Source organism: Meles meles, chromosome 12 (genome assembly GCF_922984935.1).
Source record: "Meles meles chromosome 12, mMelMel3.1 paternal haplotype, whole genome shotgun sequence".
NCBI lineage: Eukaryota > Metazoa > Chordata > Mammalia > Carnivora > Mustelidae > Meles > Meles meles.
In genome coordinates this window covers 67,287,427-67,302,594 of record NC_060077.1, presented here as the reverse complement: position 1 = coordinate 67,302,594, position 15,168 = coordinate 67,287,427, and the positions used below count along the sequence as shown (strand labels likewise).

At 47.5% G+C, this 15,168-nt stretch overlaps 1 protein-coding gene across 1 annotated transcript in view; it reads right to left on the bottom strand.

Annotated features, from left to right (window-relative positions):
• SETBP1 (SET binding protein 1) overlaps positions 1-14,924 on the bottom strand; it is a 366,573-nt gene extending 351,649 nt beyond the window's left edge. Inside the window, 1 exon segment of the mRNA XM_046025006.1 lies at positions 14,847-14,924. The gene's annotated coding sequence lies outside the window, so the exon portion shown is untranslated.
• Positions 14,925-15,168: the final 244 nt, after the last annotated feature.

Sequence of the window (15,168 nt, the reverse complement as noted above, 5' to 3'; positions counted from 1 at the left end):
CTCGAAACATGTGGATTCTGGACCTAATCCTGTCGAGTAGGAGCCTCATAAGCACTCTCTCAGCCGCTAGGTCTCATCAACAAGGTGGAACAAATGTCTTCCTAATCTACCTTATGAGGTTATAGCTTTCATCTTTTTTTTTAAGAGAACCACATGCTCCTTATAAAAATAAAAATAACACTTGCACCCCATACAGTCTTCGAGGCAAACAATCACAAATATGGGAAGAGTCCCCCCCCATTCCTGACCTTCCCTGCTCCCCCAGAACGTTTCCCCTGAAGCCCCCCTCAGTCAGCTCTATGCTCTGCAAATCCCCATAAGGCACTTCTTCCGTCTTTATCTGCAAATGCATAATCCTTGGGATAGGACCCCTCTCCCTCAAAACTCTGAAGACTGTCTTCTAACATTTGAAGTAACAGAGGAGAAAACAGAGGCCAGCCTGGTCTGTTTCCTTTGTTGGCAACTTGTTTCATGCTGTTACAGTCAAAAATTGTCCTTCCATTACATTAGAATTTTATTGACAACAAAATGAGTATAGCATGGACCTCGTTCCTTTTATTTTTCCCACAACACAATGAGCCGTTTGGATTTACAGAGGCAGGTTCTTCCTAGTTTGGGAATATCCTCTTCGATCATTCCTTTAGGTATTTCTTCTGTTCAATGTCTTAGGCTTCTTTCTCAATTTTTCCCCCAGAACCCTCGCTTTAGATTCCCATCTTTGTCCTCTATTGCCCTCATTTTGTCTCTCACGTTTCCATTTCTTGATTTTGCACTATGGGAGTGAGCACAAACCCTAAAACTACCCTCCATAATAGCCACGTAATTCGATTTCCCATGGATGTTTCACTCTGCTATTACACAGCTTGTATCCTGGCCTTCTCTACCTTATTCATCCTCCTTTCAGCTGACTCTGATGCCTTTTCATCCCAGCCCCCTCCCTCTGTTACTTTGTGCCCCTAGCCCACCAGGGCCACGTTTCTTCCTGTGCAGATATCTGGCATCTTCCTAAAATTCTTATCCTGCTCTTGTAATAACTAATTTTCAAGATACTGTTCCTTTTACCTTACTTGGGTATTTTTCGCTCTAAGGCCTCATGTTGGTTCTTTCTCTCTGCTCATGCTCTCTATGAGGAGAGTGTCCTACAGAGTAATCTTGACCTACAGAGAAAGCACCGGGCTGCTTTGGACTCTACATTCCATCCACCTGGAAGGCACTCAAATCCTCCTCCTCTCGGGCTATGGCTGTTATCAGTGACCCCATCATCTCGGATTCTCACCAACAGTAACAGCAGTGGGCCAGAGCCAGCCCCTGAGAACCTGTCCTGTATCTTTCTTCCCAACTCCGCATGCAATGGGGTCAGGCTGGTAGCTTGAAAACCTGCTGTGGTAGGAGCGTTCACACCACAGGAATCAGCAAAGTCCACAAATCACAGCTTAAAAACAAACGTGGAGAACAAGGCATTAAGCATTTACTAGAACACCACTGACAGTAGACATCTACCATCTACTGTGACTATTTTGCTGGACTCTGAGGGCTTCTTCTGCCAGATGCTCTGAAACTCTGAAGAGCTGAAATGCCTACTAGGCCCTGTGACAAGGCTCTTTATATCTCCCTCAGAGCTGAAACTCTGAAGAGCTGAAATGCCTACTAGGCCCTGTGACAAGGCTCTTTATATCTCCCTCAGAGCTGGACTTGAGCCGTCTATGCCCAGAAGTCAACGCCCTGCTTCCACTCCTCCCAAACCTCCCTCCTTCCATCTTGTCCATTCGTTTCCTGAAAGCTGTAGACTTTGATACTATGTATAAGGATGGCAGGAAGGATGCTGTCTTATTCAAGTCGCCCATGCAGGAGACCTGATGACTGCTGATTTTTCTAGTTAACAGAAATTAAGCATTTCCAATCTTAGAAGGCAAATGTTGTGAAAGGATGGAGTGTAATTCTACCTCACCACAGATAGGGAAGCTAATGTGTTTCAATCTAGGCTCACTGGCCTAAAGCTGTAAGAGTCCCTTCTCAGATACTTTCAGGAGACTGGCAGTCTGACTTTGGTTTTGGGGGTAGATTTGTGTTCATCTTTCTTTATGTCACCTAAGGTATTTAGGTGGGGAGTCAGAAGTGGCCCTTCCCATTTGACGGATTTGGCATGAGCCTTGGAACCTCCTCCTGTGCCCTTGAGTTAAGGTCTTCATTACTCAGGCCCGGGTGAAATGGCACTTCCCTGAGCTTCACAACTGTATCAGGAGTCCCTATTTTGTGCCTTTAGAGCATAGAGCCTTTCCTCACTGGCATTTATTAACACGCATGTGTTTATATTTTATAAACACGCATGACGTTCTTGGTTGTAACTCTGTACCCTGTCTCCCGCTGCACTAGATGGTAAGGCCCTGAGGGTAAGAGTTGTATCTGCTTGGCTCACCGTGCAATCCCCAGAGCTTAGCATAGCCCCTGAACCATGGAGCAACACTCCAAATTATTCGCTGAGTAAATGCTGAATGAGAGACTGTGTCAGAGGCCACCAAAAGCCATTTGACTAAGGTGCCCATGACTCTGAGTGATGCATCCCTGAAATCCTTCCTGCTGCAGAAACACCCAGAGTAAATGCTCCATAAACACTGATAAATTGATCAAGTGACCCAACCCTTACCCAGCTCTCAATCAGTGAGGGCAAGGGCAGCTCTGCGCCATGGCTCTCTAACCCTACAAACACACCAGTGGCCCACTGCAAAGAATTAAGTTCAGACTCTATGGCTTTTTTCTACCATGTACCTGGGTGGTAGCTTCCTGACCACAGATGGCCTCCTCCAAGCAGTGTTGTCTGAGTACTGCACCCCCCACACTCCCCAACGGTCTCTGCTGAGCTACGGCTCCCCCAAAGTCCCCTGATTTGCATTAATTTATGGGATTCCCTACTAATTCCTCAGGCTGCCTTTTCTCCTTTCTCTACATTGTCACCCCTAAGTCATCCTCAGGATTTGGGTCAACTTTCACATCCTTCATGAAGGCTGGCTAGACCTTCCGTTTCCACTCTGTTTCCGTGTGTGTACACAAGCATGTACACACACACTCTCTCTCTCTCACACTCACAGATGGTCTTGCTCTCACTTCCCTGGGCATTCTGCTATCCAAGCATTTGGCAAACTGTATTACAATGTTCCCTTTACTTATTTATCTCTCCCACCAGACCAGAAACTCCACAATGGTAGGGGCTGGGTTTCACATAGATCTCTGAGACACTTCAGAGCACAAGGAGCACACAAAGTGAGGATCCGACAGCCAGTGTCCAAGCCACATTTCCCCTTGAAAAGAAGACTGGAAGGAACACCCATCTGATGTCACATATTTCGATTCCTTAGCCTCTCTTTCCCACTTACTCACTGCTCCTAGAAAATAGGTTTATACTGTTCAAGTCTCATTTGGAAATTGGGTAATAAACCTACCTCAAGGGTTGTTTTGAGAAGTAATTCAAGATTAAATAAGATATTTATGAAAGAACATGCTGGGATCACCTTGGTGGATGCTCAAATTTTTTGGTAAATGTGATTTCCTCCCCAGTCTGTGTCATCTAAGCTAGTATTTGGCTAATTGCTGCCTCTCTTCACAGATCCCAAGAAAAGCCTGAGGGACAGGGGTTGGAGGCCAACCTCCCCAATCTCCCTATACAATGGGAAGCACATACAAATAGTTTAATTTGCACCTGCTAACTTGAGTGTTTGATGTTGTTTGAGTATTGCTTTTTTCTTCTTCCCAGTTTGTCTTATGGAGGAAAATGACTGAGTTTAGTACAAATTACAGGCTCAATTCCCCGCTCTGCCAACTGGAGTTAGTGGCCTTGGGCACGTTCCTTTTTCTCCCTGGGTCTCCCCAACTCCATCTGTAGAAAGAAGGGATGCAATTAGGCAAACTCTGCGACCCCCTCCAGCTCTGACATTCTCAGGTGCTAAGCCTTATCTCCGCAACTGGACAACCACAGTCCTCCAAAGGCTGGGCTGGTAACTTCTACCTCCTTATAGATCATGCCGGGTCTGTGGCTTCCATCTGGCTGAGCCGAATGCAGCACAAAGGAGTAGTCCCGGTGTTCAGGGATCCCCACGACAGGGAGACAAGCAGAGTCAAACTCCTGAGGCCTGAAGCTCCACACTATGCCTTAACCAACAGTTTCAGCTCTAGCTTCAAAAACAGTGCCTCCTCTGGGAACCAGTAACACAACACAACAGCATGAGCCTTGGGGCCCCTGGGGGGAAGATCTCTAAAGCGCTAGCCAGGCCAGTCTCCAAGTTCCTAGGGCAAGCTCTACCTCTCGCATATCACCTGGTCCCTGTGACCTCCATGCAGTCAAGGAAAGCCCACGCTGTCCGTGAGTGAGGGCGTAATCGATGACCTCAACAGGCATGATGAGTTTAATCGAAACAGCAGCCCTGCTATACAGAAGACCTGTCCTCCTTTCACAGATGTAGAAATAATAGTCCAGAGAGGTTAATAATTTGCTTACGAGCCCACACTGTTTCTACCAGATCCACAATCAAATTCAGGTTTTATACGATTCCAAAGCCTGCAGTCTTACTTTCACGGGATAATATCTCTTTAAAATACAAGGTGATGCCAGCTTTTAATCCAGCAGCCCTGGCTACTTCTACAGATGCAAGCTCCAAGACCAGTCTGCCGTCTGACTCACCACATCACTTCGAATCCTGGGTATCAGTTCTCTCACCTGCCCTCCTAGTCTTTTCACAGAACTGTACAAGGACAACAGGAAGTAAGATACGCAGAATAGCACCCCAGGAGCGGAAATATGGCAGACCTGTAAGAAGGAACCATGATCATATTTCCTGTCCAAGCAGAAGCGAGAGAGCCACTTGGCAAAGAAAATGATCCTAAGTTTTAACATGTATCTAGGATACAATGGGTGCTTCAGGTTTTTTATTGGATTTAACCCTGAGATGCGCCCATTTTATTCTTTTATTTATTTATTTGAGGGACAGAGATCACAAGTAGGCAGAGAGGCAGGCAGAGAGAGAGAGAGAGAGAGAAGAGGAAGCAGGCTCCCCGCTAAGCAGAGAGCCTGATGGTGGGTCTCGATCCCAGGACCCCGGGACCATGACCCAGGCCGAAGGCAGAGGCCTTAACCCACTGAGCCACCCAGGTGCCTCAAGATGTGCCCATTTTAAAGATAAAAAAACTGAAGTTGAGGAAGTAATTTAAATCACTGAGATAGTGCTCTTTGACTCCAAATGTCACTTACTTCTCACTGACTCAAAATGCCACCAGGCTTTAAATACCCAGAGTTAGTGGTCAACTTAAACTCTGGTCCTCCACCCTGCCATTTGTAAACTGGGGATAAAAATGATAGGCCTAGATGAAGGTAAAGGGGATAAACTAAAAAAATTCAACAAACAAGAAATTCCCTAGTCTTTCTCTCAAGGGCCTCTGGTTTCGACCCCACTCCCTGTTCAGCCCTAAGTCAAGTTCCTCAACTTCTCAACCATCTGATTCCACAATTGCTTTGCTCACTGCCATATGAATATACAGTATAACCTGACACGTGCATGTCTGTGCTTCTGCCGCAGAGGGGATGCTGGGCCTACCAGAGCTCAACAAATATTAGCTGCACTTCCCTTCCCTGACAATATTCCTTCTTCAGCAATCCTGAACTGCCATTTAAATACTGCACTGTTATGAAAATGTGTAGATGTCCTTCTCCAATGGTACATTAAACTCCCATTGACGAATACCAGCACCAGAGCACTTCTGTTCCCCGCAGTGGCTGAACCCTACTCTGAATGCTTGTATGTAGTTTACTGTTTATTCTAAAGATGCCTCTTTTGACCAGACCAAAAAGTTGGTAGCTGACAAACCCAGTGGGGATGGGTCAGTCAGATGTGGGGGCTCTCTCTTGTGTGGTATGTGTGAACGTTTTCTGATGGGCACATCCTTCTGATCCTCGTGTCTACTCCCCTTGCATTCTGAAAACTGGTCATGGCCCCCATCTCAACATGCAGCCTTAGCCTTCTTCTCACAGGACCCCGTTTCATCTACATTAACAAAACGAGTATCTTCTCTGGGGCTCTGAACCTATGCAAAAATGTCCCATTGTTCAGGACTCAGCCCATGCCTCACCTGCTCCCCAAGCTCTCTGGGATCTGCCCAACCCCCGAGGTTCTGGCCCTCCCTGTGTTCCTACTGCAGTTCATTTAGCCCTAGGTCACTGTCCTCTGCTACTCCTCCCCTGGTTTTCATAAGTTCTTACAAACTCTTCTACCAGACTGAAAGCAGAGACAGTGTCCTCTCCATCTCTTGGCATCCCCCCGGGGCCCATCAGGGTCTGGTCACACGCATATGTAAGTGGCAACGAGCAAACAAAGTCTGTTGAGTCAAAGGGCTGAAAAGTTGATGAGTATGAACAAAAACTCTGGACAACTAGACTGTGGGTCCAACTTAGAGGGCCCAGGGTTTGGTCCCTCCTGCAGAGCAGACCTCCCACCAGCAAGATGCCTCCCATGGGTGATCTGCCCACCAATCTCAGCCTGCTGGACCTTCATTGTCAGGGCTGTCCTGCCCCTGCCAGCTGCCCTGCTTCCTCATGATTAGCGCTTGCTTGCCTGTGGCAATGCCAAATGCACATCTGAACTTGGTCCCACCTCTGCTCCTGTGCCAAAGCTATTCTACCCACCAAGAACCTCCCCCATTCCAATTCTATTGTCACACCCAACACCACATCCTCCTCGGAGCCTTCCCTGACTGCTCCTGATCATACAAATAGTACAATTCCATCAGATCATGCTCCCACTTCGGCTGCAGACTGAAGTTTTCCATCGGAGCTATGCATGTCTCTACAGATACACCGTCCACTCTCCAAGGGCAAAAGTCGTGTCTCCTACCAGACCCTACCCACCTAAAAGCATCAGGAACAATGGCTTGCACAGTGGCAATGTTGAGATTTTAATAAGTATTTGTGGATCAAAAAACTCACTGTAAGCAAGCTCTTGAGTACAAAATAATGAGCAGAAAGAAGGTCCACAGGATTCTCAAAACAAATCATTCTTTTTGGGGCACCTGGGTGGCTCAGTCATTAAGCATCTGCCTTCACTCAGGTCATGATCCTGGGGTCCTGGGATCGAGCCCTGCATTGGGATCCCTACTCAGCAGGGAGTCTGCTTCTCCCTCTCCCAATTTTTTTTGTTTATGCTCCCCTCTCACTGTCTCTCTCTGTGTCAAATAAATAAATAAAATCTTTTAAAAAATTTTAAAAAACCCGCCATTCTAATTTTTAGCCACCATTATTAATCCATACTTAAAAAAAAAATCAAAGCTCTCATTCCTCAAATAATAGGTCACAGGCAGAGCCACCAACAACTGCAAGGGACTTGCCACCCAGATTTCATTATTCTGCTACAAGCACAACAATGGTGTTCCAACCGCTTCTGATGAGTAGTCTCATCAGGCTACTGCATTGAATCACTCAAATTCAAAATCTCCAGTTTCTCCATCTCTCCAGCCCCAAATTCAAACTCAACCAGCTTCTTCCTGATAGAACTGCAAAATCTTTGGCAGATAGAAGGAACAATGAAGAAATTGCTTTTCACCAAGTTAGGTTAATGGTGTTGCTTTTTATTTTTTTACACCTATCCCAAATAAGTTTTAGCATAAAAGTAACTGCTTCATCTTGGTAGCTTGCAGAACCTCCCTCTTCCTAAATAGTCAACCAGCGTGCTCCTCAGTGAGTAAGAATTCCTGCTGAACTTTCACAGGCCTCAGATCAAAGCCTGGCATTCCTGACTGCACCCCAACCCAATCACAGAGGCTTCTGGCTTTGGACAGACTGGGAACACTCCCTTTGACCTCAAAATGCACAGAAGCCAACTCACTAGCCATTACCAAACACAGGCCAAACAGGGGCAGACTCTGCTATGGGAATGGAGAGGACAGCTCAGGAGCAAAGGCATGGCCTCAGCTTCCAAGCCCAGTAGAATCCACACAAAACAATAACGCCCAGCCCCCCCCCCCCACCCCCAGATCCAGGAGGTCCACAGAAACAGAGATTCCAGATGCCTCCTTTGTGCAGGAGGCAGCAGCCTTCGCTAAGCCGTCTGCACTCTCTCCTCTTCTCAATGCAGCTATCTTACCAAAGGGAGCCAGTATTCAAAAATGATGTGGAGAATCAATCTTTGTCTTCCTTCCACACTATTCTCTGTTGTACTCTTTATGGTGTTTCTTCGTACTTAGCTCACCATCTATCTCCTCCTCTCCCCGTCCCCATTCCTGTCCCCTAAGTCTGGTTCTCTGATTCTAACTGGGGAGCATCTGCTGACCCCATGTCCATTTCTAGAACTTGCCCACCACAGCAACCACTAATCAAAGTACACAACTCCTCAGTGGGATTGGTTTGGGTGGTTGTTGGGGTGCCATTAAATGGGCCTGAGGAGCTCTGAGCTTTAAGGGGAAAAAAAAAAGAAAGAAAGAAAGGCTTCAAAATCCCTGGGACATTTTTAGCTACACAATCACTGAATTTCAGAATGGTCCCCTCCTTCCATAGCAATCAAACTCTTTCACTTCAGGACGCCTCCAGCTAGGGACAAGAGAGGCAGCTCAGACCGTCCTCCATCGAAGGCTAACAGGTGGCCAGCCCAGCCCGCAGCCTGCCTCCCGCGAGCCCTGCCCTGGACCTGCCCCACGGGGTACATTTCTCTGCTCCAGCTTCCTTTCCATTGCGGCCAGGCTCGCTCAGTCACCGAGGAGCGGGCAAGCACTTGGACTAAAGCAACAAAGAAGATTGCATGGTTAAGTGCCAAAAAGAGTGTGGTGGACAAAAAAAAAATGCAACTGGAATTTTCAGAGAAAGCCAAGAGCTGGGTGCTCTACTAGTGTGCCGACAAGGCTCTAGGAGGCACTTCAGAAACAGCTGATGATTGGATGAATGAGTGAATCCGCGGACGGTAGGATGTACATGGGGTAAAATATCATTACCTCGTAGGCTTGGAGGGAGAGACGGAGTGGGTGATTGCCCCTGACAGATAGCCAAAAGTATAAAAAGCCATTAACACAAGCGGTCCTCGTTCACTCTGTGTAAGAGGTGCACACTGTGCTCCTGCACGGAGCAGAGCTCTGGTGCACCTTAAACATTTGCTTTTAATATTCTACCTCTGCAGGGGCGCCTGGGTGGCTCAGTGGGTTAAAGCCTCTGCCTTCAGCTCAGGTCATGGTCCCAGGGTCCTGGGATCGAGCCCCGCATCGGGCTCTCTGCTTGGCAGGGAGCCTGCTTCCTCCTCTCTCTCTGCCTGCCTCTCTGCCTAGTTGTGATTTCTGTCAAAGAAATAAAAATTAAAAAAAAAAAATATTCTACCTCTGCATAAATTCTGCCATTCATTCACGGCATGGAACTCACTCCTAAGGAGGAGCCCCTCATGGGGCCAACCTGGTCCCTTTCTTGAAGGACTCATAGCCAAGGGCGGTAGTGACAACAAACAGCAAGGCAGCATGAGCCACGAGCCGGTTGCCAGGCAAGTGCTTAAGACCCGAAGTGCTCTGGAGACTGGGGTGGAGAGCTGAGAGCTGGTCTGATGTCCTAAGAGGTGCATGCCCTGGCGAAAAGGGACCCATCGGGACACCTTCCAGAGAGCAGGCAGTGACACAGAGCCAGCCCAGGTGCGGAGGCAGACACACGTCCAGAGGGCCCAAGATGAGCGAGGAAACAGGTCTGATGGAAGCAGAGGTCAGCAAATGTTGTGTAAAATGGGAGTCACTGGAGAACACTGCCTGGTGCGTGGTGCATGCAGGCTGCTGGACAGGGCCAGCCAGGAATCATGGGAAAGAAAAAGAGGAGTAATCCAGGGGAGGCCAGCAGCAAACCAATTGTGAAGAACTTTCCTGATTCTAGACAATGTACTAGGTTTGCTGGGACAGAGGCAATCCTGCTAGGAGTTCTTTTCTTAAGAGAGGCTAAACACTTTGACCTAGATGCCACTGCTCAGCCCCTGGGGCTCCTTATGGAGAGTCTCCCTCTCATTCTCCTCCCCCTTTGCCCCGACTCTGTGCATCTCCATGTCTTTTTCCTTTTGTTCCTCTCATTCCTAGCGAAGAACATTTCCTGAGCCCCAACATCTGCGAGCCCAAACTGGCTATTATTTAAGACTCTGAGTCTTAGATACACATGGCTTATACAAGGCATGGAATAATTCAACTGATTTCAAACATGTATGCACACATTTTTCTTATGAGTCAATTCATGAACAGAAAACAACTATTCCCCAACTGTCTTAGAACCCAAGGGCTCCTCTAGGCATTTCTGGTCACACCAGAGGGTTATTAATCTCTGGGATACAGCGACAACAATCCCAGGCACAGATTTCCAGGAGGCAGCATGGAAATCCTCTCAGAGTTCAATTACAGAAATTAGGTGGTATTATTTAAGCCTCCCAACCCCTGTGAAGTAGGCAGGGTAAGCATGTTTATCCCTATTTTCCTGATTAGGTTACTGAGGCTCAAAGAGGTTAAATAACTTGCCAGGGGTCCTTTAGCTGGGAGGTAGTAAGGACAGGATCCAGAGCAGATCTTGTCACTTCAGGTGTGATGCTGCTCACACTTTAACAGAGCCTTGGGGTCCCAGGTGGGCCACCCCCTTGCATCATTTCAGCAAGTCAGTGTGTCAGTTCCTCAGCTTCTGAATGGGGATACACTGCTTCTTGGGCCTCCCTCCTTAAGAGAATCAAGGGGGCAAATGTGATAGGAAGATATCCTGAAATGAACAAAGAGCCACACATTGGAAAGGGAATGCTTTTGATGGCAGAGGCTGGGTCAGGGAAACATTTCTTCAGGCTCGAAGTTCTGCAATTCTTATCTGCTTACCATTCATTCATCCTCCCCCCACCAACCCCCATAGCACTTAGAAAGGTGAACGCCTAGGCCTGCCAGGGATCAGCTCAGCTGACTTTGTTTACAATTATTTCTCAAGGGTCTGTGGACCACAATTCATCATCATCAGTTCCCGGGAAGGACTATCTCCTTCCTCAAAAGGTGTCCTGTGGACCTCAGGCCTGCTCTCGCTCTCCATGTGACCCTGGCATCATTTGCTCTGAACTGAACAGGAAGTCAACTGTAAGCCAAAGGCTGCTTTAAAAAATGCTCCCTCAACCTTGGAGGGCACCCTCTGAGAATATAAGAAAACCAACCTTGAAAGGGATGCTGCTCTGACCTAAAACTTTGAAAGAACTTTGAAAATTCCAGATAAGAATTCTAAGGGCCCATGAACTTGCACTTGGTCATCTGAGGTCACGGTTCCCCCAACACTTCATATTGCTCCAACCTGGTATGTCTAAGTGGACATCAGAATCCAGCTGAAGGCTAAGTGAAAATGGACATGAAAACCCAGAGTGAAATAAGATTGTTAAGCTGGCATCTATCCTCTGTACATGGGGTAGACAACTTGGTGCTTACTTTTCTGCACTTATCAAGTGTTAGGCTACCCAAAGTGTCTGCAACTCGATGAAGAGTTTGCAAAACACCAGGGTTGCCTTTAAAATAGCTCTAAAAGAAGCTCAAACCGAAGGCAATACGTAGGATGGTGATGGTCCTCATTTAATCCTGGCTTAAATCATTTTAAGAAGCTCCCCAGGTTTCATAATAGATCACAGAATGGGAGGAAAGTTGAATGGCTTTGTTCCCTTCATCACAGGATCCGAAGGACCAAGCAGAGTGATGTGAGGCAAGGACTCTATGAGGCTTCCTTTTCTTCAAGGAAGGAATGCCTCGCTCCTGGACAAGAGTAGCCCCTCCTCCCCCGCCCCTACCCACAGACCTCCAGTGGGGACCTGAGTAAACTCAATAACACCATCCCATTTTTTAAGGTCCTGCAACTCCTGACAATGCCTATGTGTTAACAATAATTTACCCCATTCTTCTGGCAAGAACAGAACTGAAGCAACTTGAAATGCCATCAGCAAAAAATTATTTATTTCCCATTCCTGAGCAGCAGAGAAAACAAGGTTTCATTGGCTGGGTCTGCCTTCAATAGCTTTCTGGTTTCAATTAAAACTTCAAGTCTCCAAGGGAAAAACTGGCATTCTGGGAGGCTGAGGCCCAGCCAAGTTTCAGTGTCTCTGCTAGAATCCAGAAAGGATGTCCCATGCATCTAGCCACTCTCATCTTCCTCCTTTTGCATATTACAGAGAAGCTTTGGAGCAGAGATTGAAGCACATCTCAAAATAATGACCAGCTTGAAAGAACTCTCTTAGAGGTACATTTTTGTGCCAGAGAAGTATCGATTCAGCCCCTAATGGAAATTGAAAGTCAAGATAACAGCAAAAATGGAATCAGGAATCCAGGGGAAATGCCTACCTATTTATTTCTTCTTCAGCTAACTCCTGCGTCCCACCTCTCCCCACCTACTGTTTTCAACTAAATTCTACAAATATTCCAAACATTGTTTTCTTTTTCTCACAACCCTCATTTAGGTCAGGTGATTTACAAAGTAAATTTATGATTTACTTTGTGATTTACAAAGTACCTTGCTGTGAATAATGCAAGTACATGACCAGAAGCCCTCCTAGCACTGAAGAGGTCCACTCAGGGATACCCCTAGGGTTCCCCTGTGTGAAGTCCAAAACTGGGCCTGCCAGCAGCGCCTTCCTATGTAACACTGTGATGTTAACATACAAAAGATCGGATTACACTCCTTCACTTGCCTAGCCCATTTATGAACATATAAGGCAGTTGATATTTTTCTCCCAAGCCAGAAGTGGCCCCGTCCTACCCTACCGCTGCCTCTCAGCCACGCCCCCTTACGTTCGCTACAAGCCGTCCCCTCCCCCAAGGCCAGTTTGTTTATTCCAGTGCCGCTTCTATTTTCCCTGCTCCGCGCGACAAGTCCGTTTCCCTCCTCTGGCTCCCGATTGCATTCCCTCACCACCACCTCCCCCAGCCCAGCTCAGGTTACTAGAGTGGCTAGCTGTGCCCACAGCCCAGCTTTTGCACCAATTCAACTTCCCAAGACTAAGATTTTTTGTCTTACCGGGGGAGGAGGCATAAGGGGCAAAGCCGCACTCTCAGCGTACCTGGTCTCCCTATATTCTCAGGCTACCTTCCCTGAAGTTTGCAAAGATTCTCAGATTCCACCTTACTCTTCTGATCTGTCTTAACGCCCTTCCCTGGTAGCAGACAATTTCACTACAGAGGAAAACACAACATCTTCAACTTCGCTCTGAAACCTTGGACTCCTGCGTCAGGGCAGGAGATCAAGCCTCCCTCCGGGAGTCTCAGGACCGTGGAAGACACAGAAGAGAGGAGAAGGGGGAGGGAGTGACCAGGGATTGTAAACTGGCTACATTTTAAAGTGCTACAAACTTTCTCCTCCCTCACACGCCCCTGGCCGGTTTGGCCCCGCCTCCCCATCCCAGCCAGACAACATCTAACTGGGGTAAGCAAAGGAAACTCTCCCAGACCGTGCAGGTCTGGCCCCAGTGCTGCAGATGTGGCCTGCACAGAACACCACCCTTCCTCTCCACGTTCCTCTTCTCTACTCCACTCCTGTTCCCACCTCCCGAGACACACACATACACACACACACACACACACGCACACGCGCGCACGGGCGCGCGCCCCGCGCGCACACACACATTTTGCAAATGAAGATGAGTTTCAATGGGGCGAATCAGATTTACCTGTGTGAACTAAAGGAGGGTAGGAAGTGGGTCCCCAACAGTAAGATAGTTTTAGTGACAGCTACTTTATGAAATGAGTTTTTTGGTACGAATCTACAGGAAAAAAAAGAAACACGGGATAAAGAGCAAAGGAATGAAAAGGAAGAGAACAAAAAATAATGTAGGAGGAAAACAAGCAGTATTAGATTTTCTTAAAGACCACAGACTCCAACTGAACTCAAGGGGGAAAAAAAGGTGTGGACAGTGGAGGGTAGGGGGTGAGGGCTTGGAAGTTAAAGTAGCTGTTACAGAATTACAGAATAAACCACCCTTTTGGAAGAGTTTCTGAAACGATAAAGAGACACACAAATTGGCCTTTTAGCATTAGACGCCAACCATGAGATTATCAGGACAGTTTATTTGAAGCGGAAACGAATCGGAAATCCTTTCCTCAACAGTCCTTTTAGATGGATATACACACCCTCAACACACACACACACACACACACACACACACACAGAATCAATTCAGCATGAGGGGGCAATCAGAACCCCCCCTCCCCACACCCCCGGTACCTCTAGCCTCATCTTCCACTTCCAACTGCACAACTTTCCGATCTCCAAAGAAAATCTTTCCAGTTGGATCCGATTTCAGGATTGTTGTAAGCGTGTGGGTCATGGGAGGAGGGGTGTATGCAGCGTGTAGGGGAGGGGGGCTGAAAGACAGCATTTAGGCAGTCACTTCTTATTTTTTTAGAACCAGCATGCTCTACCGATCAGAAATTGCTATTACCCAGCAAAGCTTCCATCACAAACAGACACCCAAAACGGCATCACCGTTATCACCATCTTGCTGAAGATCTGCCCAGTCCAGTTTACCTGACTCTGTCTCTGTGGAACTTCTCAGACAGTATTTTAGCCAAAGAGATAATGGTTTGAAAGACAAAAACAATAAATCGATACTGAAGGGCTCCCTTTCCGGAGTGATTTCCCACTGGAAACCACCGAACGGGGAAGCCTGCCGTTAATTCTCCAGCCCAGGGCTCCTCTAGAAACACACACAATGCGTGCTTTCAAAAAAGGCAGTCGTCTGCTTTTAAGGGAATTCCTGTCTTTTCAGAGTCCCAAAACCGGAGAGCACGAGAAAGAGACTCAGATCCATTGATTAAGATTTTAAGAGAAAGACTAACACAGAGCCACAACACAAGCACACACCAACCTTCGCCGGCTGGACCACTTCTTCCCTGTTCTTCTTTCTATTAAAGACACGTTAGATTCTCATACATGCCCCCCCCCCATCCAACTAGGTTACAATGTAGCTCTCTAGCTCCACTTAACCTGCAAGTTACAAAGAGACCCCCCAAAATAATATATATATATCCTGCTGCCTTCCCACCCCTTTCCCTACCCCCTCCCCCTCCCGAGTCCACTCCACCAACGCCAAACCCGCCAGCCCCGGCAGCCGGCGGCTGGACCGAGGGAGGGTGCAAAAGGCGGGGGGGCTGGGGGGGAATCAGATTAGGCGAAACTCAATAAGCTCC